Source organism: Pleurodeles waltl, chromosome 1_2 (genome assembly GCF_031143425.1).
Source record: "Pleurodeles waltl isolate 20211129_DDA chromosome 1_2, aPleWal1.hap1.20221129, whole genome shotgun sequence".
Taxonomy (NCBI): Eukaryota; Metazoa; Chordata; class Amphibia; order Caudata; family Salamandridae; genus Pleurodeles; species Pleurodeles waltl.
In genome coordinates, this window is record NC_090437.1 from 107907622 (window position 1) to 107930927 (window position 23306).

Sequence of the window (23306 nt, forward strand, 5' to 3'; positions counted from 1 at the left end):
CTTGGAGTTGCGGACATCCGATCTGGAGGACCAATGCAATGTGAAAGAGAACAATTACTACAAATGGAGCGAGTATTGGAAGTTATACACAATAACAATGAATATTTGGAGGCACGGTCTCGCTGCAACAACATCCGTATAACTGGTCTTCCGGAGTCTACGGATATGGGTCGAATGGAGGATTTTGTGGAGGGCATGCTCTCTGACCTCTTCCCCGGAGAACTTCCCCACTGCTGGTGGTTGAGAAGGCTCATAGGTCCCTGGGACCTCGGCCCCCGCCTGGTACTCCTCTGCGTCCCATAATCGCTCACTTGTGGTATACAAGAACACTGAACTTAACTTCTTTCCGGTCTATACGCCTGGTGTGCAGGCTGCGCAACATGCCTTTTTGCCCATTAAGCGCACGCTGAGCCAGACAGGCGCGAGATTCTCTTTTCTATACCCTGCCAAACTAAAGGTGCAGCATTGGGGAAAGCTGCTCTTCTTTACAGACCCGAAGCTGGCGGCCAAATTTGCCAAAACAGTGCCTAAGAGGTTGGAGGTTCTGGGACCGGATGGTTCTGGGTCTGAACGCACAGCCCTGAGTGACAATGACTGATTGGTATGGTGCTGAAAGCTAGGAATGCTTTAACGTGACTGTTGGGGGGTTTACATGATGTGCTTCTTGCCCTTTGCCCTCCTCCCCAAGTCCTGTTGGGATGGTGGGATGGATGGCCTGGCACTCGCCCTTTGGATGAGTCCTTATTCTATTCTACTTGTTATGAATGGGTCTCTTGTTGCTTTGGGGGGGTGGTCTTCTGCTCTGACCAGTTTGGGGGGTCTGCGTGGGTGGGGGTCGGGGTTGTTAATGTTCTGTTTTTCTCTTCCCCTTTTTCTTCTCTACTTTCTCTTTCCTTGCTTATTTGCTGCTGGTGGTCAGGTTGGGGCATTGTGGACGCGCTATATTCTTGTTGGGAAGTTGCGATGGAGTTGAGAAATGTGATAACGGTTTGTTGTCTTACCTGGAACATGCGTGGCTTGAATAATGGACGAAAGGTGCGCCTCACGTCTGCTTATGTCAAACGCCATGAAATCGATATATGTATGCTACAGGAGACTCATTTAGTGGCCTCTACGCAGGGTAGGATGAAGGCTGGCTGGATCAGTGAATATCACTGCTCGGTGTTCTCGCGCTATGCTCGTGGTGTGGCTATATTGCTGCGTAAAGGGTTGCAGTGGCGTACTCAGAAAGTTGTAGCTGATCCTAATGGTAGATACGTCTTGTTAAGCTGCACATTGCTGGACAGAGCCTGTAGGCTCGTCGCAGCTTATGGTCCTAATACGGATGACCCCAAGTTCTTTCGCGAGGTGTGGCTCTTGGTGGAGTCGCTGGGAAGCGGTGCAGTGATTTGGGGTGTAGATTTTAATGTGATTTTGGACTCGGTGGTGGATCGTGAGAGCTTGGCCAGGGTGCAGCACGTTGCGGCGGCAAAGGCTCTGACATCGGTGATGGATGAGGGTGCTTTGGTGGATCTGTGGAGGTCGAAGCATGGAGCCGCAAGAGAGGGCACTTGTGTTAACTATGCCCATGGCAGCTGGTCCCGTATTGATCGCTCGCTGGGTACTAGAGACGTGAAGCTCTGGACGCAGTCGGTGGATCATATGGCGCGCACCTTATCGGATCACACGCCGGTTAAGTTAGTGCTGGCGGTGCCCTGTGGGTTGGAGCGCACATTTATGTGGCGGCTACCATATGGGGCGCTTTGGTATGGGGCATTCCGTGAGGAGGTCCGCGAGGCCATAGTTCACTTCTTTGCTGAGAATTGTGGGTCTGTGAGCTCAGCCGGTACTTTATGGGAGGCTTTTAAAGTGTTAATTCGTGGTGTGTTCCTCTCGAAACAACATGGTGTATTGAAGGTGTTACGCCGTGAACTGGCAGATCTGGAGGGGAAGATAGCGGATTTGGAGTAGCACTTGGTGGTGGACTGGTCGGGCACAGTGCTTGCGGATCTGCGGAACGCTGTGTCCTTGTATGAGGAGGCCTCTCTCTGGGAGATTTGCTTTCTGGGGAGGTTTGCCAGGGCGCGGCGATACAGTGAGGGGGAGAGGACCGGACGTACGTTGGCGAGCATGCTGCGCAGGCCATGGGTCAGCAATTATGTTACTGAAATAGACAGTGCAGTGGGTGAACGTGTGGCTGGGACGAATGGAGTCAGGCAGGTTTTTACAAAAAAATTGCATATTTGTATATGGAGCCTACCGGGTTAGATGCTGCTGCCGCTCAGGCTTACTTCTCGAAGATTGCTTTACTCTGGTTTGATGACGCGCAGCGTTCTTATTTCGATGCCCCCTTTTCGGTGGAGGAGGTTGCACTGCAATTCGTAGTCTGCCTGGAGACAGGTCCCCCGGGCTGGGTGGCTTGACTCCTGCAATTTACAAGGAGTACTCTGATATTCTTGCTCCTCACCTCTTGGAGGTGTATGCGGAGTCTACAGAGACCGGGATCCTTCCTGCCTCACTCCGCAAGGCCTTGATTGTTACGATACTCAAACCTGGTAAGGATCCATATTGCTGTGACTCATATCGCCCGCTCTCTATGATCAACATAGACAATAAAATCTTGGCCAAGATGATTGTGGCGTGGTTACAGCTGCTGCTCCCGAAGTTGGTGTTACCGGATCAGTCCAGGTTTGTGCCTGGCAGATCCACATCCCATAATTTGCGCATGTTCCTTGCAGTCACGGGTTCTATAGAGGCCGAGGAAGATGCAGCGGTGTTTTTGGACACTACTAAGGCTTTCGACTCGTTGGCTTGGGAGTACATGTTTGCATTGCTTGCCAGAGTGGGGCTGAGTGCGCGCTTTGTGAAATTGATCCGCTTGCTGTACTCAGCCCCCACCGCCAGACTGTGCTTAAACAGGAATATTTCATACCCTTTCCCGGTAGCTCAGGGGACTCGCCAAGGGTGCCCTCTGTCCCCGTTACTCTTCGCTGTGGCGATGGAACCCCTCCCGGTGTGGCTGAGACAACACCATAATGATAAGGGGCTGCCGTTCCGGCAGCTGCCTGTATTAATATCCATGTATACTGATGATATTGCGCTGTACATTCGCGAGCAGCGTAAGAATCGTGATGTTCTGTTGGAGGAAATAGTGCGCTTTGGCACCTTTTCTGGGATTGAGATTAATTGGTCCAAGTCAGTGGTGATGCCTTTGTCTGTGGGTGTGGCGGACTTCCCTTCCCGGTACCCAATCGGATGGTCGAGTGGCCCAGTACGATACCTGGGGGTTTGGTTTAGTTGTGATGTGGAGGCTCACTGGCTGGCCAACTATGGTAAGGCTATATTGTGGTTGGAGGATAAAGTGGAAGCGTGGTGCTCGCTGCCGCTCTCGCTTATCGGGCGTATTGCTATTGCAAAAATTGTGGTATTGCCAAAATTCCTGTACATGTTTGTAAACCTCCCTCTTCTTCTTCTTCCGGTGAGCTTCCTGCAGCATCTTCGCTCTGCTTTGATACGTTTCGTTTGGGCCGGCGGGCAGCCTAGAATTGCCTGGGAGAAGCTGACGTTACCATTTGAGCTGGGTGGCCTTGCCGCCCCAGACCTGGAGCTTTACTATTAATGTTGTCAGGCTCACTTTGCGTAATATTGGCTGTGCCTGATTCATTATTTACCACATCCCGAGTGATGTGGTGTGGCCGGATGGCTTGTCCCGTGTCCTCGGAAATCCCTCCCGGCCTAGGACGCGGGGAATTGACACCGTGACGTGTACCGCTCGAGCTTGGGCTGCTTAAGTGCATCGCTCTGCAGTGAGAGCGCCCTTTGCCCCTTTGTTGCCAGTTCTCTCTGTTGCGGACGTTGGGATGTTTTGTGATGTGTGGTTGCGCGATTTCCTTCGCGATTCGAATCTAACTGAATTGGGAGACTAGTTTGTGGATGGTTGGCTGATCTCCCCCGGGGATGCGCTCGGTGATGGACACGCTACTGCGCTGCAGCGATTGTATGTGTTGCGTGTCTGCGCTATACTGCATGCTCGATTCTCTGGCCTTCCAGAGATTCCATTGAAGTGTCAGGCCTTGGAGGTGCTGTGCCGCGCCCTGTCACCGCGTAAGCTCATTACTAAATTGTATCATTGTATGCAGGATCAGCAAAGTGGCACTGGAATGTCTGCCAGAGTGCGCTGGGAGATGGATATTGTAGAGACCATATCTGAGGAGGTGTGGCGGAGATGCTGTGCACACGTGAGAGTTTTGTCCCCTAATTATCGATTATGTCTAATTCATTTCCAGTTTTTACACCACCTATACTGTACCCCACGCGGTCTATGCTCTATGGGCCTTCGCGCAGATACGTGCTGTGAACGGTGCCGCGCCCCTGATGCTGGCTTTCTACATCTCGCGTGGGATTGAGCCGAAGTCAATGCTTTTTGGACGGAGGTAATACATAGGACTTAGGAGATGACTGGTTTGGAGCTGCCCCTTTCCCCTAGATTAGCGCTGCTTGGATGTGTGGATGAAGTGCGGCTGACCCATAGGAGATTGGTGGGCCTGCTCCTCTTGTTGGCTAAGCGTAGGGCCGCAATGTGCTGGGGACGGGGTCGGGCCCCCCATGGGTCTGATTGGCTGCGTGACGCCTCGTTTTGCCAAGAGCAATTGATGATTTTCTGGGAGTTAGCTCCTGAGGGATCCCGGCCAAGGGATATATAGGCTCCGCTGCGCTCCTTCTTGGAGGCCTTATAGTGCGGCTGTGTCTGTGTCATATGTCTGCCTACACGCAGAGTGGCTCTGATTGCCATCGCTCCTCTCCTGTGCCAGATCACAGTGTGAAGCTGGTTAGCTGCTGTGCGCTCCTATGTCCCTTCTCTGTCTGCCTTTCTATTTCCCTTTATTACCTTGTTGGTTCTGTACTTGGTGTCTAGCCCTACGAACGCTTTGTTTCATGGCTCTCGTCCTTGGATTTATGTTTTGTTATGTACACATTGTTGCGGTTGGGGCCTTTCTGGTGGCGCTGGAGGACTCTGATGCAGTGCACAGGTTGTGATCAATGCTTGTGATTTTGATTCACGGATTGGACCCGGGTACTCGGGCGGGGACCGATTTCTACATTCCCTTTGTTTTCCTGTTCTGCTGGCTTGTCTTTTGTTGACATTTACTGTATGTTTTCTTTTATAACAATAAATAAATAAATTTAAAAAAAAAAGAAACAACAGATAATGGCTAAAAAAGAAGCAACTTATGTCACGTTTAACATCGAAAAGTTAGAAAAGTTGGCTTTTACTGTGACAGAATTTCGATCAGCAGTGTGGTTAATACATGGAGTAATTATTCTGCCCATTTTAACATTCCAGTTAATTTTGTGTTTAAAACACTTCCCAGTAGGCAGATTTGAGCAGTTGGGAGACAGTTACATCCACGAGGTGTGGGAGCTACCCTTCTTAAACAATTGATTCAATGGTGTAAAAGAGGTCTTTCTTAGTGGCAGTGAGTGTGAGACTTGTGTGAGCCATTTGTTGATTTGTAAACAACTGTCCTTGCACAGAGCATGTAATGGTTCAGTTGCAGACTTAGCTTGTTATCTGAAGGGCATTCCTGTCCCTTTGGTTCGGCGAGTGTTCTAAGGCCCATATTTATACTTTTTTAGCGCTGCATTTGCGCCTCTCTTTGACGCAAAAATGGCGCAAACTTACAAAATACAATTGTATTTTGCAAGTTTGCGCTGCTTTTGCATCAAACAATGGCGCAAATGCAGCGCTAAAAATGTCTAAATATGGGTCTAAGTGCGCTTGAATATGAGTTATGTGATGCTGAGCGATGAAAGGCTGCTGCGGTATGAAAGCCGGCACCGCCTCTCAGGTCTTGACTTCTTGCAGAAATGTGCTTTTTCACCCCATGTGAGAGAAAAAAGTAGCAGACATATTGCCTCATATTTCTACTTGTAATGTAAATTTTGATAAGCTGAGCAGCCTGAAGGCTCATTTGTTTCAAAAACACATGACGCTTACATCCGCCTGTGAGACCTAAGACCTCCAAGTAGCAAGGTCGTCTGCAGAGAGACAGTCCCTTTTATATACCATTTTTCCAAAACATTTAGGTGACTTGATTTATGCGTCCAACACCGCTGGGATTGTGCACTTTTTTTAAGGCTGTTGGTTCTGGTTTTGTTAGCACCTTTCAAATGTCTTTGGAGTAATACCTTCAGCCATTCACTCACTATTTTCAAGTGTTTTTGGAGGATTCCCAATAGCTTTGGCATTAATTGGCAGTATTCTGCTGTTGCTGTTTGTAATTTGCAATGGCTTCCCCATACCAACAACAAGGAATGATGTAGCTTCCACCAGCCCAACTGTCATGAAAGCATGATGCAGTACTTTGCAGTAACACTTCTGGAAGAACTGGAGTTGAACTGGTCGCTGTCATTCAGGCTGGTTATCAATTGTGTGCAGCCCATCTTTTGATGTTTGTGGTGCCCATTTAAACATGTGCCAGAAGTGTGTCTTGCTCTGGACGTGCCCAATGACATTGTGGAACCTGCTGGATGCTTCCTATGAGTCACCCTTCGTGGATCTAGTGGTTCCTGGTGCTCTAACATTTGGCACTGCACAGAATTCTACCTCCTCGGCTGGACCTATGGCTGAGGCACCAGAACATGTGTGTCCCTTTACATTTTTACTGACATGCTGGATAACTTTTTGATTGTTTGGAGTGTGATCTTTCCTGGATTCCATCACTATTGAAGATATTGGTGATTTTCTGCTGAATCACAATTATTGTTGGTTCTGACATCTGGCCTTAATTTGAGTCTCTTTTTTTAAATCATAAATTGACCTTTTAAATCTGGACTATCTTCAGTTTGTTCTGCTTGTCAAGAAGGGCATTTGTGTAGGAAAGTACCATTTTGCCTGGCATGTTACCCCCATATTTCACTGTATGTATGTTGTTTTAGTCCTTGTGTCACTAGGATCCTGCCAGGCAGGACCCCAGTGCTCATAGTATGTGCCCTGTATGTGTTCCCTGTGTGGTGCCTAACTGTATCACTGAGGTGTTTATGCTCTCTCTGCTTTCCAAATTTGTCACTAACAGGCTAGTGACTAAATTTACCAATTCACATTGGCATACTGGTACACCCATATCATTCCCTTGTATATGGTACTGAGGTACCCAGGGTATTGGGGTTCCAGGAGATCCCTATGGGCTGCAGCATTTCTTTTGCCACCCATAGGGAGTTCAGACAATTCTTACACAGGACTGCCACTGCAGCCTGAGTGAAATAACGTCCACGTTATTTCACAGCCATTTACCACTGCACATAAATAACTTATAAGTCACCTATATGTCTATCCTTCACTTAGGGAAGGTTGGGTGCCATGTTACTTAGTGTGTGGGCACCCTGGCACTAGGCAAAGTGCCCCCACATTGTTCAGGGCAAATTCCCCGGACTTTGTGAGTGCGGGGACACCATTACACGTGTGCACTATACATAGGTCACTACCTATGTATAGCGTCACAATGGTAACTCCGAACATGGCCATGTAACATGTCTAAGATCATGGAATTGTCACCACAATACCATTCTGGTATTGGGGGGACAATTCCATGATCCCCCGGGTCTCTAATACAGAACCCGGGTACTGCCAAACTGCCTTTCTGGGGTTTGCACTGCAGCTGCTGCTGCTGCCAACCCCTCAGACAGGATTCTGCCCTCCTGGGGTCCAGGCAGCCCTAGCCCAGAAAGGCAGAACAAAGGAATTCCTCCGAGAGAGGGTGTTACACTCTCTCCCTTTGGAAATAGGTGTGAAGGGCTGGGGAGGAGTAGCCTCCCCCAGCATCTGGAAATGCTTTGATGGGCACAGATGGTGCCCATCTCTGCATAAGCCAGTCTACACCGGTTCAGGGATCCCCCAGCCCTGCTCTGGCGCGAAACTGGACAAAGGAAAGGGGAGTGACCACTCCCCTGACCAGTACCTCCCAGGGGAGATGCCCAGAGTTCCTCCAGTGTGTCCCAGACCTCTGCCATCTTGGAAACAGAGGTGTTGGGGCACACTGGACAGCTCTGAGTGGCCAGTGCCAGCAGGTGACGTCAGATACTCCGTCTGATAGGCTCTTACCTCTCTTGGTAGCCAATCCTCCTTCCTTGGTAGCAAAACCTCCTTTTCTGGCTATTTAGGGTCTCTGCTTTGGGGAATTCTTCAGATAACGAATGTAAGAGCTCACCAGAGTTCCTCTGCATCTCCCTCTTCGACTTCTACCAAGGATCGACCGCTAACTGCTCCAGGACGCCTGCAAAACCGCAACAAAGTAGCAAGACGACTACCAGCAACATTGTAGCGCCTAATCCTGCCGGCTTTCTCAACTGTTTCCAGGTGGTGCATGCTCTGGGGGTAACCTGTCTTCACCCTGCACCAGAAGCTCTGAAGAAATTTCCTGTGGGTCGATGGAATCTTCCCCCTGCTAACGCAGGCGCCAAAAGACGGCATCACGGGTCCTCTGGGGCCCCTCTCATCCTGACGAGTGTGGTCCCTGGAACACAGCAACTCTGTACAAGTGACTCCCACAGTCCAGTGACTCTTCAGTCCAAGTTTGGTGGAGGTACGTCCTTGCTCCCCACGCTAGACAGCAAACCTGTGTACTGCGTGATGTGCAGCTGCTCCAGCTCCTGTGCACTCTTCCAGGATTTCCTTCGTGCACAGCCTAGCCTGGGTCCCCAGCAGTCCGTCCTGCAGTGCACAACCCGCCGAGTTGGCCTCTGACGTCGTGGGACCCTCCTTTGTAACTTTGCATGGACTCTGGTTCACTAATCTTCTAAGTGCCTGTTGGGGTACTTCTGTGGGTGCTGCCTGCTTCTGTGAGGACTCTCTGAGTTGCTGAGTGCCCCCTCTTTCTCCTCCTTCAAAAGGCGACATCCTGGTCCTTCCTGGTCCTCAGCAGCACCCAAAAACCTCTACCACAACCCTTGCAGCTAGCAAGGCTTGTTTGCAGTATTTCTGCATGGGAATACCTTTGCAAGCTGCATCGCGACGTGGGACATCTTCCATCCAAAGGAGAAGTTCCTAGTCCTCTTCTTTCTTGCAGAACTCTAAGCTTCTTCCATCCGGAGGCAGCTTCCTTGGACCTTCATCCAGGGTTTTCTGGGCTCCTGCCCCCCCCGGACACTGTCGTGACTATTGGACTTGGTCCCCTTGCTTTGCAGGTCCTCGGGCCCAGGAATCCGTTTTCAGTGCACTGCTGGTGTTTGTTGTTCTTGCAGAATCCCCCTATCATGACTATTGCGCTCTTTTGGGATAGTAGGTGTATTTTACCCCTACTTTTCAGGGTCTTGGCGTGGTGTATCTTGGACACCCTAACTTTCTTTTTACAGTCCCAGGGACCCTCTACAAGCTCACATAGTTTTGGGGTCCAATCGTGATTCGCATTCCACTTTTGGAGTATATGGTTTGTGTTGCCCCTAGACCTATGTTTGCCTATTGCAACCTATTGTAATTCTACACTGTTTGCATTACTTTTCTGACTCTTACTTACTTGTTTTGGGTTTGTGTACATATAACTTGTGTAAATTACTTACCTTCTTACTGAGGGTACTCACTGAGATACTTGTGGCATATTGTCATAAAAATAAAGTACCTTTATTTTTAGTAACTCTGTGTATTGTGTTTTCTTATGATATTGTGCATATGATATAAGTGGTGTAGTAGGAGCTTTGCATGTCTGCTAGTTCAGCCTAAGCTGCTTTGCCATAGCTACCTTCTATCAGCCTAAGCTGCTAGAAATACCTCTATTCTACTAATAAGGGATAACTGGACCTGGCACAATGTGTAAGTACCTTTGGTACCCACTACAAGCCAGGCCAGCCTCCTACAATTTGTTCTCTTTTAATGTATAGTTTAGCCTGCTTTTTAATGGCAGTTTAGGAATAGTGATTTTCTCATAGGCTTTTAGATTGGTCCCCGCACTCTTGTACCTACATTGGGGATGGTGCTCTGGGTCCATTTTAGTGCATTCATAGGGCATACTGTTTTTGGCTTGTGGCCTATGCCATTTTACCTAGTTCATTTAATTTATTCTCTTTTATTTTTTTAGAATGGTTTTATTTTAGCTGTGATGTTTTTTTTTTTTTTTTAATCAGTTGTCTTTCCACGCAAGGATAGTTATTAGTTCCTTTTGCATGACAGTCTCATTTTGTGCGCTGCTCAAAGCTGTATATGATAATCTACCAAGTATTGCCTTTCCAAGAGTGTGAAGTCCACCTTACACAGGAAAGACGCACTATCACGTCAGGCCAGTTCTTAGAAAACAAGTGTTATAAAAACATCACACTGGCACAATTAGGTTAGAGGGGACATTCCAGCCAGCCATCTTTTGGTGTATCATGTTGTCGCAACTCTGCTGAACTTGGCCTTGTTATTCCAGCCACTTGGGAGGACTGCCAGCAGACCACAGGCAAACAACCCCCTGCTTATTATTCAGGTACAGGCTGGGACTTCCTTTCAGAGACTAGTACTTGCAGAAAAGGGCTGTCACTGCTATTCTGTAGAAGCTAGAAGTGTGGGTAGGGATTTAGATTCACTAGTGTGATAGGATTCTGGGACTCTTTTTTGTTTCACACTCTTGGGCACAATAATAATCATGTTGTTACATTTTCCTAATAATTGCTGCTCATGCTTTTTTACATAGAATGTAGTTGCTGCAATAAAATATATTGAAACGTCATGTATTTCTCTGTCCGTCTTGCATGTATGAGACCATTTGCAAATGAGAGAAAGGGGTAAGATCTGTTCTATCACAACTTCCATGAGGAGTCAGTGTGTCATGCATCAGGCAGCCACCAGTCACTTTTACTTTTTAGGATTGTGTGAGGAGCTGCTAGCTAGTCCAAAGGGTTAGGCCTTCAGCTGCCAGACAGTGTGGGATTGACACTGCCCCCAACACACAGTGGTGCTGCCGCCCAAAACCAGAAGTCCTACTTCCATGATGAGACTCCTATGACAGCCCTTGAAGGATTTCTTGAACTTTTGAGCCTGGGCCTCACTTAGCTTAGGGGTATACTCTGCTATATGCCAGAGATGATATCACCACAGTGCATGTCCTCTGCTTCCTGGACTTTGGGTGTGTTGGCTTACTTTCTAGCGGTGTGTGTGTGTACTCTGGGTCCCCCCTTAGCTGGAGGAGGCCATGCGGTGAAGGGGCCCAATGGGAGCACACCCCGCCCAGCCTACTGCACCCTACTTGGACTCTGTTGTTGGGCCCTGGCACACATAATATGCCCAGTAGTATTTTGTACCTATGGGCCACTTAGTGGCAGAAGGCTAGGAGGAATACTGCCTCATGCGGCTTCTGGCTGACATAACTCATTGCTCGCTTTCCCTGTGGTGTGAACACTTTTACTAGCCTTCTGTCCCTCTTGCCTCATAACTAGTCAGGTGCTGCTCAGCTTGAGGGGTGGGGGCTCAGCCGTAAAAGACATTGGGCTCTGCAACTCCTTAAACAATAGGTAAAACTGATCCCAAGCAACCTAAACTGGGGATCAAACCTTGTAAAGACGTAGCCCATAAAAATGAGGAGAATGATGCATGCTGGAAATCTCTCTACTGACTCAGACACTCATGCCTTATTGCTCCTGATGAGCATTAGCCTTTTAAAGCATAGATTCTAAAATTGATAATTTGGCCAGCTGTCTGGATAGCATAGAGGCTCGTCTTGCAGGGCATGAGACACAAACAACACATGCAGAGCAGCTCCATTCCTCATTGGAGACATATCAAGCGACCGTAATATCTAAACATCAAAACCTTCACGAAGAGTTACTAAGGGCCATATTTATACTTTTTGACGCAAAACTGCGCGATGCAGTTTTGCGTCAAAAATATTACAGCGGGCTAACGCCATTTCTTTGCGCCGTACGGGCGTCAAATTTATACTTTGACGCACAGTGGAGCAAACCACAGGTGTGAGTCATTTGTTTGACTCAAATCAATGCGTCACGTCGTAAAGGAAAACAACGTTACCACAGGGAAAATGCCTGTGAGCTGGTTTACGACGTCGCAAACCGGATATGTGCCGTTTTTTTACACAATTGCATCAAAAAGCCCTGCAAACACTGCAAAATGTGCATAGGAGAGCCAGAATGGATCCCAGATGCTTGCACAGACCCCAGGAAGATGACAATAGATCAGGGACCAGCCAGGATGACCCACACAAGACCCATGACAGGGCGAAGAAGAAAAAAAACTGTTGCTTCAGTGCAGAGGAGCAGGAAGTTCTGGTTAAAGAAGTGACGGAACACCAGCACCAACTGTTTGTCACCTCAAAGTTGCCAATCAGTAGGAGAGAGGCAATAGGGCAACAAATTGTTGACAAGATCAACAGTGTGGCAGAAGTACGCAGAACAGTCATTGAGTGCAAGAAACGCTGGCATGACTGCAAGCGCAGGACAAAGGAAAAGATGGCCAGGAACAGGAAGGCGGCACTGCAGACTCGAGGTGGGAGTCCAGCACCGCAGGAGGCCCTGGACCACATGGAGGAGATGGTCGAGGCCGTCATCCCTGAGGAGATCGTCACAGGGATTCAAGGACAGGACAGCGCAGACTAACAGGAGACAACACACATGCAGGGTAGGTCGCATTGGGAATTAAATTGCACAAATGTTAACTGTAAGCGGGGGGTGGACATACCTACTACACAATGCATGTAAGTCATGAAATTCAGGGAGTGGAATGAGTAAAGGGGCACAGCACAGGGGCATGGCCCGTTCTGAGGAAACCTGGGGCGCACTACTACACAACACTAACAACCTTTGCATGGGGTATGCTGCCATGTCAAGGATGTTACAAAGGTAAAGCCAGGCCAGGAGGGCAGGGTACAACATTAAACTTGCAGCCCATCACACGTCAGCCAGTATTCTCCCTACAGTAACTAGGGCCCAATTAACAACCTCTGGCCATACCTGCAAGTGGAATGTAACATTGACAACAGTTGCCACTACCACCTCTGCTGTGTGTGCAGGTCAAGTAGCTAATAGCAGTAACGTCCCCATGGATCAAACACACACAAATTAGAGGGTTCAGGATGACAACGTTACCAATCCCCTGAAATCAAGACAAATGTTCCAATCCAGTCAAATGTGATTGTCCAAAGTTGCTACAAACATCAGCCATTGTCATTAACATTAGGAGGTACACAGCACTAAAGCCATAGCCATGCTGCATATGTCAGGGTCCACCCTGTGCCTGGGTCACAATAGCTCCAATGACACCATGCAACATCCCAAATGTCATACTGCTCAGACAGCAGCATTGAGGGGGAGGACACATGTAACTGGTTACAGAAATACACCTGCACAGTCAGAGGAGAAAATGGAACACTGCTAGGACCATCAGTGCAATCCAATGTACCACACATTCCCCAACATCAGCAGTACACATTACAAATGCTGACATCCATAATGTGCCATAACAAAGCTATACATAGTATATGCCAGATCTCAACTACATATAGGTGGATGTGAAAGATCAGAGACTGGGGCAGGTCCAGATTGTTAAGTGTGGTGCTATTGCCATCAGAGCACCCACAGCCAGTGAAAGGCCTCACCATGAGAATGAAAGTAGACGGAGGGTTGAGTAGGACAAGAAGGTGGCAATTCACAATTTAGCCTGAACCAACACCTAGAGGATGTGATGCTGGCAAGTCCACAAACTGACCACAATACATGTGACATGCAGGTGGGGCATAGGCCTGGGAGACTGCTAATATTCTAGACATCAACAATGAACAGGAACCAAGATCACAATGTGAAAATAATCGGAAGGCAGGCATTTCACATTACAAAGCCCACAACACCGACACACTAATAGTACCATATCTCATTGCAGAGGACGATGGCTCTCCTGCGGATATGCCTGTCCAGGACTACTCTGATGACATGGATGACAAGCTGACAAACATCAGCCAGCAGACCCTCCAAGATGTCCTTGGAACCCTCCAAACACCACCTTCAGTCACAAGGAGGAGCCCCGAACTAGCAGCCATCACAGAGGACCCACCCAGCACCCCAATTGTACAACCTGCCAGCTCCATCACAGCTGAGGACTCTGACGACCCTGGCACCAGCTTTGAGCGAACTGTAGTTGGAGTACAGCGGGAGCTGGCCAAGGAGGTGCGGTTGGGGATGCAAACTATGGCAGCCAGCCTAGAGGGAGTGCGTTTGTGCATGATGTCAACTGAAGAACAGGCAGCAGCTATGCAAGGGCGAACAACAATCTTGCAGGAACTTGAAAAAAGGTTGAAGGAAATCAGCACAGCTGTAAGAGTTGATCCAACACCTACAACAAAAATCCTGTCAACGCGTGGACGAATGCAATATTGAACCCCTCAGGGCCGACCTGGCTGCCTACCACTGTGATGTGGCTGCTATTCTTAAGAACGAGCAGCTCCTCCTTGCTGCAGTACTGCCCTTAAGACCCCCACAGTTAGCAGCTACCGGGATGTCTGACTCCACATCTTCAAACACTGAGGCGTGTGTTGCCCCTTCACAACCACCACTACCAAGGGCAGAGGACACTACACACACATCAGAAGATGAAGACGTGGAACAGATCACCTTCACCCGTAAGAGTACCCGATAGGCACTAGTCCCTGCCACATGGCCACCTATTACCAAATGCCAGTCTTGCAGCAACTGTACTCAAGCACTGTTCTTCAACCCACTGTTTATCTTGTCACCCTGCCCTGTGATTGTCTCTCACTAACTAATTGGCAAATCCTGAACCCTCTGCACTGTCTGACACTTTACCCCAGCATGTCCAATGACATGTCCTTTTGCACTTGTGTAGGATCACAATGGAAGATGTAACAATAATGGACTCACAATCATGGACAATGTACATACAAAACTACAGCACTTTTAAATAAATAGCACTTACACAACAACTTTGTCTCTGTGTAATGTGACACATCAGCCATGATGGCCATCAGTGATGTTAACCTCAGGTCAATGATCATTGATTGTCTATACACCTGACCTGAACGAATCTTGGCTGATAACTATGCACAGTGGCCTGGATTGTACCATCATCTGCCCTCCCTGAAGGTTATTTCAGAGGAAAATATAAACTATACACCAATATGCTGTGTTGTACAGAATAACGCTCCCTCAAGGAATGTCTAAGCCAGAAAATAGTGGCTTAAACTTTTACTGAAAGTCAAAACTTACGTATGTGACATTTGCCCCAATTGTTAGCTAACACACACCAAACAGCATGAAGGGATGTTTATGAGTTTCCATACAAATAAGTGACCGGGCTGAACATTGTAACAAATGATAGCTGTGAGTTATGCATACCATACTACATGAGAGCATACTACCACTCACCGTATAAGGATTTGCTTGGACATCAGGCTTCAGGCAGACTTAACACAGTGTCCCCAATACCAAATCTGTTAGCAAAGTACGTGACATTGAAAACATACATCACAAAATAACCACACTTTGGGATCCATAGTAACCGTGAGTGGTGGGTGCAATGGATGGCTGAATCTTAGCTAAGTAGCTCTGGTGTAGCTGCCAATGTAACAGCTCAGTTGGGTTATGGTTGCAGCGTGGGACACAAAAGCTAATACAAAAGAGAACCTGTTCACTCATGGCAAGGCCCTGATCTACAAGCATTTGACACATAAAGTAAAGGGTTATCTAGATATTTATTAAACAGTAAAAACATAAGCTAAAACCAGGAGAAACACCTTACCTAACCTAAACTACTCTAACTACACATTACCCACAACTGTCCCTAACTAACCTAAGCTAAACTTACTTATCACATTTAACGAAACGATCTAAACATCAACCCCCCTTATAAGACGGGACAAATGGAGGACAACATATACTAACCTAAACACATAGGGCCATATTTATACTTTTTGACGCAAAACTGTGCTAACGCAGTTTTGCGCCAAAAAAATTTGCGCCGGCTATCGCCATTCTGAAGCGCCATGCGGGCGCCGTATTTATTCAATGACATTAGCCGGCGTTAGCCGCCGGCGCTGTCTGGTGTGCGTTAAAAAAAACGACGTACACCAGGCAGCGCCGGCGTAGGGGGAAAATGGCGTATGGGCGTCCACAAATGGTGCAAGTCAGGCTGAGGCAAAAAAATCACCTCAACCCGATTTGCGCCATTTTTTTACGACGCCCAATCCCCATTGAAATGACCCCTGTCTTAGCAAAGACAGGAGTCATGCCCCCTTGCCCAATGGCCATGCCCAGGGGACTCCTGTCCCCTGGGCATGGTCATTGGGCATATTGGCATGTAGGGGGGCACAAATCAGGCCCCCCTATGCCACAATTTTTTTTAAAAAAAAATACTTACCTGAACTTACCTTAATGTCCCTGGGGTGGGTCCCTCCATCCTTGGGTGTCCTCCTCGGGTGGGCAAGGGTGGCAGGGGGTGTCCCTGGGGGCAGGGGAGGGCACCTCTGGGCTCATTCTGAGCCCACAGGTCCCTTAACGCCTGCCCTGACCCAGGCGCTAAAATCCGGCGCTAATGCGGGTTTTTTAGACCCACCAACTCCCGGGCGTCATTTTTGCCCGGGAGTATAAATACGACGCATATGCATCGGAGTCATTTTTTAAGACGGGAACGCCTACCTTGCATATCATTAACGCAAGGAAGGTGTTCACGCAAAAAAATGACGCTAACTCCATGAACTTTGGCGCTAGACGCGTCTAACGCCAAAGTATAAATATGGAGTTAGTTTTGCGGCGAATTTGCGTCGAAAAAAACGACACAAATTCGGCGCAAACGGAGTATAAATATGCCCCATACTATCTTATACTAAACAAATATATTTTTTTCGTAATTTTTTTTTTTTTTAAACACCAAAACCCCAACATCGTCCCCCACCCACCCACCCACACACATAATAAAAAACAGTTGTCAAAAGTATTTTACCCCCACCCACTACTACTAACTAAACTAACACCCTATACTAACCTAACACTAAGGGGCATATTTATACTCCGTTTGCGCCGAATTTGCGTCGTTTTTTTCGACGCAAATTCGGCGCAAAACTAACGCCATATTTATACTTTGGCGTTAGACGGGTCTAGCGCCAAAGTATGAGGAATGAGCGTCATTTTTTTGCGTGAACGCCTTCCTTGCGTTAATGAGATGCAAGGTAGGCGTTCCCGTCTAAAAAAATGACTGCGACGCAAATGCGTCGTATTTATACTCCCGGGCAAAAATCACGCCCGGGAGTGGGCGGGGCAAAAAAACCCGCATTTGCGCCTCTTTTTAACGCCTGGGTCAGGGCAGGCGTTAAGGGACCTGTGGGCTCAAAATGAGCCCACAGCTGCCCTCCCATGCCCCCAGGGACCCCCCTGCCACCCTTGCCCACCCCAGGAGGACACCCAAGGATGGAGGGACCCATCCCAGGGACATTCAGGTAAGTTCAGGTAAGTATAAATTTGTATTTTTTTTATATATTTTTTTGGCATAGGGGGGCCTGATTTGTGCCCCCCTACATGCCTCAATGCCCAATGACCATGCCCAGGGGACACAAGTCCCCTGGGCATGGCCATTGGGCAAGGGGGCATGACTCCTGTCTTTACTAAGACAGGAGTCATGTAAATGGCGTCTGGGCGTCGTTAAAAATGGCGCAAATCGGGTGGAGGCGATTTTTTAGCATCAACCTGACTTGCACCATTTTTAAGACGCCCTAACGCCATTTTCCCCAAAGCCGGCGCTGCCTGGTGTACGTGTTTTTTTTCCACGCACACCAGGCAGCGCCGGTCTGCTAGCGCCGGCTAACGCCATTCAATAAATACGGCGCCCGCATGGCGCTTCAGAATGGCGTTAGCCGGCGCTAAACTTTTTGACGCTAAACTGCGTTAGCGCAGTTTAGCGTAAAAAAGTATAAATACGGGCCTAAGCACCCTAAACCCACTAATTTAAAGAACCAGGAAAGAGGAGGGAGGGGAGGGAATCATGGCTGAGTATAAACCTACAAGTTGGCCCTATGCAGGGTCTTTTTGATGGCACGCACTCTCCGATTCACCTGTGCCACCTCCTGCTGCAGTCTAGTCATTTTACATAGGACACGGTCCAAGCTCTGTTGCATCTGGCTAAAAGCTGCAGGGTCTATGACTGCAGCAGGGGTGGTCTGGGTGCCAGTGGATGAAGTATGGGCCCTTGTCGGTGCCATGTCCGTAGGCTGAGGTGCAGGTGGTGCTGTGACAGGTCCTGGAGCTGTCGATGGTCCAGCAAAGGTCTCTGCTACTGTTGGTGCCACCTGGGTGATAGTGGTGGTGCTGGTGGTGGTGGCTGTGGTGGACACGGAAGGGCCCCCTTGGGCAAATGCCCTCCACACTCCGGAGGCTCTTTCATGGCGAAATTGTCTTGCCATGTTGCGGCACCCAGACTCCACATCCATATCGTGGTGGTAACGCATTGCCCTGCGCTGAAACTCTTGAATCTGGATGGGAGTCATATTGGCAGCTGTTAAGACAAATAGAAAACCAAACATTAGGTACTTCATTGTGTGAAATGGCTCAAGAAGTAAATCAGACAATACACCTAATGTACCTGAAACAGCCCATATCATCATACGGATCAATGATTGTCCCTGAGGAAGTACATGGCAAGCCAGCCTACACATGTCCTATCATCAAACAGCACATCCAAACCTTAAAAGATGGGTAACAACTGGAATGACTTTGGCATCATTGTTCAGCCACTTGTCAGGTAAAAATCATGCTGCAAATCCTCCACCATTGACAGGCCAACAAATTTCTATGTTCTTGATGGCAATCTAGGACCTCAAGATCTGCGAGTTTTGAATGGAATTGCAAGTATGGAATACAGGTGCTAATCATCAGTGGGTATCCTAGGTTTGGACAAGTGATTTACAAATTTACATGTCTGTGTACCAAACTTGGATCATTAGTCCTAGGTACACTATTCACAACCCTACGCCTGTGCCTGGGGGGGGGAAGGTGGACAAGCAACTAATAATTTCTAACAACACGGACACCCTGGAAGCTTTGGAAAGCTGTACATGGGTTTGGCCAGCAAACCACAGGTAAGGAGGAACTCCAAATAGGATACACCCAAACCTTGGACAATCCCATCAACACTTATCTTTGGAAATGCAGACCATTGTTAACATTATTTCCTACCAGTAACTCATTACTTACAACAAACAGATGGATGCAAGAAAACCTCTGGCCATGAGCTGCATGCACACCTAGGCCATTGTACTCAAGTACCTCATACTCGTAGAACAACAGGTGGTGCTACATGCTGCTAGGAAGTTAAACATACAGTCAAACATGTTTATTAGTGAATAGGGAAGCTGAAGTCTGTGGGTAAGACTTTGGCATCCCTATTCTGGGAGAATCAGGGTCTGACTGGCTGACTAAATCACTAATATGGCCCACTGCTACATTTTCTGATTACAAGTTTTATCCACATAACTCATCCATATTCACATTGCCGTGCCTACAGGACTGACCTAGAATCCCAAAATATGACAATATGAAAAGGATTGGCCAACTCAAAGATGGGGAAAAAATGATACTCCACTCAAGGAACAAAACAGATCATTGACCAGCGCATCACACCTTGCTATGTGTCCAACACACAATAGTCAATCATACATCATCAGCAAACACAACACAGAACAGAAATATTAACACTTACTGGCGATGTCTGGGTCCGCAAGAGGCACCTCTCTGATAGTGTAGGGTGCATGTCCACCTGTAAGGCATGGAAGGGAGAAATGTGCTCAGTGTCTGTGCACTGTACAACACTTCAAAATACAAATACTATGTGTAATATTAACTCAGAAAGTAAAGTCTCTCAGACATGATGATACTGCATCCTACATACAACTGCAAACATGTACAGACCCGGGGACTCCAGTGAGTGATACACACATATCTGCACACATGCAGTGGCCCTAACTATTATGTGGTGGCAACCATACTCCTTCATTAGTGAGCAGAAAAATTCATGGAGTGTATTTCTCTCATCATGTGTATCCATGGGAGACATGCAAAGCCACTTTCCGTGAGAACTGCAATACCAGTCACCCAGACATTGTGACTAAGACCAATTTTAGACACACAGGTGCAATGTACAGAGGGCCAGGGACAGTTGTTAGCCCTCAATTTGTATCATTTTCTTCATTTGATGTGCCACAGCTATGGTGAGTTGCACCAACCATAGAGATATGAACCCTTGTGCATACCTTTTGCCAGCCATCCCTAATTGAAATGTGGCACTACAAACTCAAAATATCAGTCTTAGATGTTACCTGAGGTAAGCTATAACTTGTTACGTATGTGAAGAATCCAGTTCAAACATGTATCCGAAAACAATTGAGGGACACATTATTTCTTGAAAATGTCTGGATTTCCAAGATATGTTTTCTGATACACTCACAGACCACACATGAAACATATGTTTGAGCCACATTGCCATCATCAATTGACGTGAAGCCAGCACTAATTTACAGGTTCCTGTTGTGTTTTGAAAGTTAGTCTAACTGTTGCGTCAACAAATGACGGTAATGAGTAGGAAAATTGTATACCTCACAGGCAACTGTGGCCCATATCTATACATATTTTGCACCGCATTTGTGTTGCTGTTTGACACAAAGGCGGTGCAAACTTACAAAATACATTTGTATTTTGTAAGTTTGCGCCGCTCTTGCTTCAAAACAGGTCGCAATTGCGGTGCTAACAAAGTAGAAGTATGGCCCTGTATGTTTCACTAGCATTCCACATGTTTAAAAACATTGGCGGCAGCATATGAACAAATCAGCTACTGTCACTACAGAGCATTTAAGCGTGCACATTACTCTGATTTGTACTCACCAACAGGGCCACCAATCACAATCCCCAGGTGGTCCAGCAGGTCTTGCTCCCTGGTAACAAGGTCAGCCCAGTGGTGCTTCAGCTGGTGGTCATTGCGCGGTGTGTTGTATATTCTCTGCAGATGGTACAACACCTTTGCCCACCGGAGTCTCCTTGCCTCTGTGTGATAGCCTTGGATCACACAACCACCTGCCTCTATCATTAAGGGTAGGAAGTGGCACACCAGCCAAATAAACCCACCCAGCTCCTCCTCTCCCATCCTGCCAAGACGAGGCCTACCCAACATTATTGTACCAAAAAAAAGAGGGGATAAAGGGGTAGAAAGGAGAATAGATGGAAAGTAGGACAGGAAAATACAAAATAACTAAGAACACAGACCAACTATACCCAAACTACCACTACCCCCAACAGACTCCCAACACAACAAAGACAAATGTTTACAACACAAATGACCAAAAAAACACTCAGACAGGATACCACAGACTGTTATTATACACAAAAGGTCAATTTAAAGACCACACTGGAGACAAAATCACAAAATGCACAGAGACAAGTCGAAACACAGCCACACAGTCAGGAAACATCACGGACTGCAAACTGAAAGTGAAAGTACACCCACTGTACCAAATCTGTAAACAGGATATCCTATTACATCACTTCCTGCCTCAAATGCGGTGCGTTTTTCTAGTTATGCGTCAAAATATTATGACGCTTACAGTCTGTGCGTCATTTGTTTCCTATGCACATGATTAGAAATAACTCTGCATCCATATTGTTAAATATGTTTCATACTTAACCAATTTCCAGGGGTACAAGGTGGGAATTACCGCTCAGGGCCAATGGATGTTTCATGGCAATGTGTGTCATATTTCGACGCATATGCATCATTTTTGACGCATGTGCGTCTTTTTTTTACGTGTATGCGTCAAAAAATTCTGTCATTAACTGGGTTTGGGTCATTTCTCATTTGTAATGGTACAAGACAGTTGTGACAATACAGAGATAGGCTGATTGCACCCACATTGGGCATTATGGTGTATGGGCACATGTGATAGATCATAATAATGCGGACCATGATCCTCTACTTGGTGTACCGGATTTTCAATCTTCACTGATGCAATAGATGGCCAAACGTGTGGGATACAATTATGTATTACCCAGTTTGGGCATGTTTTCCGTCGAGAGGATAGCAAGGCGATGCAACTCACTACAGTAACTCAATGCCTATGGGTCAATTTTGTGATTTGGCTACTACTATTGTTGTTGACCCACTGTGTGAGCATCACAAGATGCATTTTTGCAAATCTGCTTGTATGCATGTGGAGTCAATGTGTCCAGCCCTCAGATGCAAGTCAGTGTGGAAATGAGAGAGGACATGTGTTAGTCATACACATAGCAACAACTGCTGTGTGCACTTCCTAGGTTTTTTGGAACATAAACACCACCAATGACAAAGCATGCACTGGATAGATAGCAGACGGTTGTTCATGTCAATGTTCCAAAACTTAGCCATCACATGTCCTGGAATGTTGGATACTACTTCCTAGGCACTTGTTTGTTTACCCACCATGAGTCAGGCATGGGATCATACTATGTGGGTACTGTGTTTATGACACGGAGTCCCAAATATAATACACAATTGTAATGTTACGCCACAGTTGGAGTCATATAAGTGAACTATGTCTCTCCTGTGGCAGTGGAGGACCAGCAGACCAAGAAGCACGTGTTCACAGATTTCTAGTGGTAAAATGCACAGATGTGTCTGGTTCATGTGTGTGGGCCAATGTTTAGCCTGTATAATTATTGGGGTCTATGTTGTCACAGTTACCTGCAGGTCTAGTCATGAGTCTGTGGAGCCATTTCCTGTATCTACAAAGTATCCTTCGCAGATCAATAGAAGGAAAGCCAATGAGGATTTGAGAACACACATGGGGATGGTCCAACCCTGTCACTGCAGACGTGTTATGAGACTGTCAACAGGGCAACCTTGGTGTGCTGACAAAGTTAATGTCTCAGGATTCTTATACCGGCAATGTGTCAACACAACATTTGTACACAGGTTGGCCTCTAAAATTCCCACTGCATCTGGGAACATCAGTGCCTCTGTGCTGATTAATCTCACAGTTATTCACCACACAAGCCCCATCAATATGTTGGGAGCAATGTGAATCAGCGTGTGGACTGTCAGGGTCCTAACATGTGTAGACATTTCATGCACATTATCTGACGTTGTTTGTTGTGCTGGAGGCACCATACCCAAGCCATGCATACAGCCGTGATACACTGTCACAATTTGTCACTCATGCATACATGAAAACCAGGCAAGGGATAGGCCATGATTCGGCTATTTGGAGACAAGTACCCCCCCAGTGGTACGATAAATAAACTGATTATGCTATACAATGTATTTGAGTATGCATTGTAGACCCACCTGACACAATACCCCAGGAGGAATATGAGGGTTGGGAAAG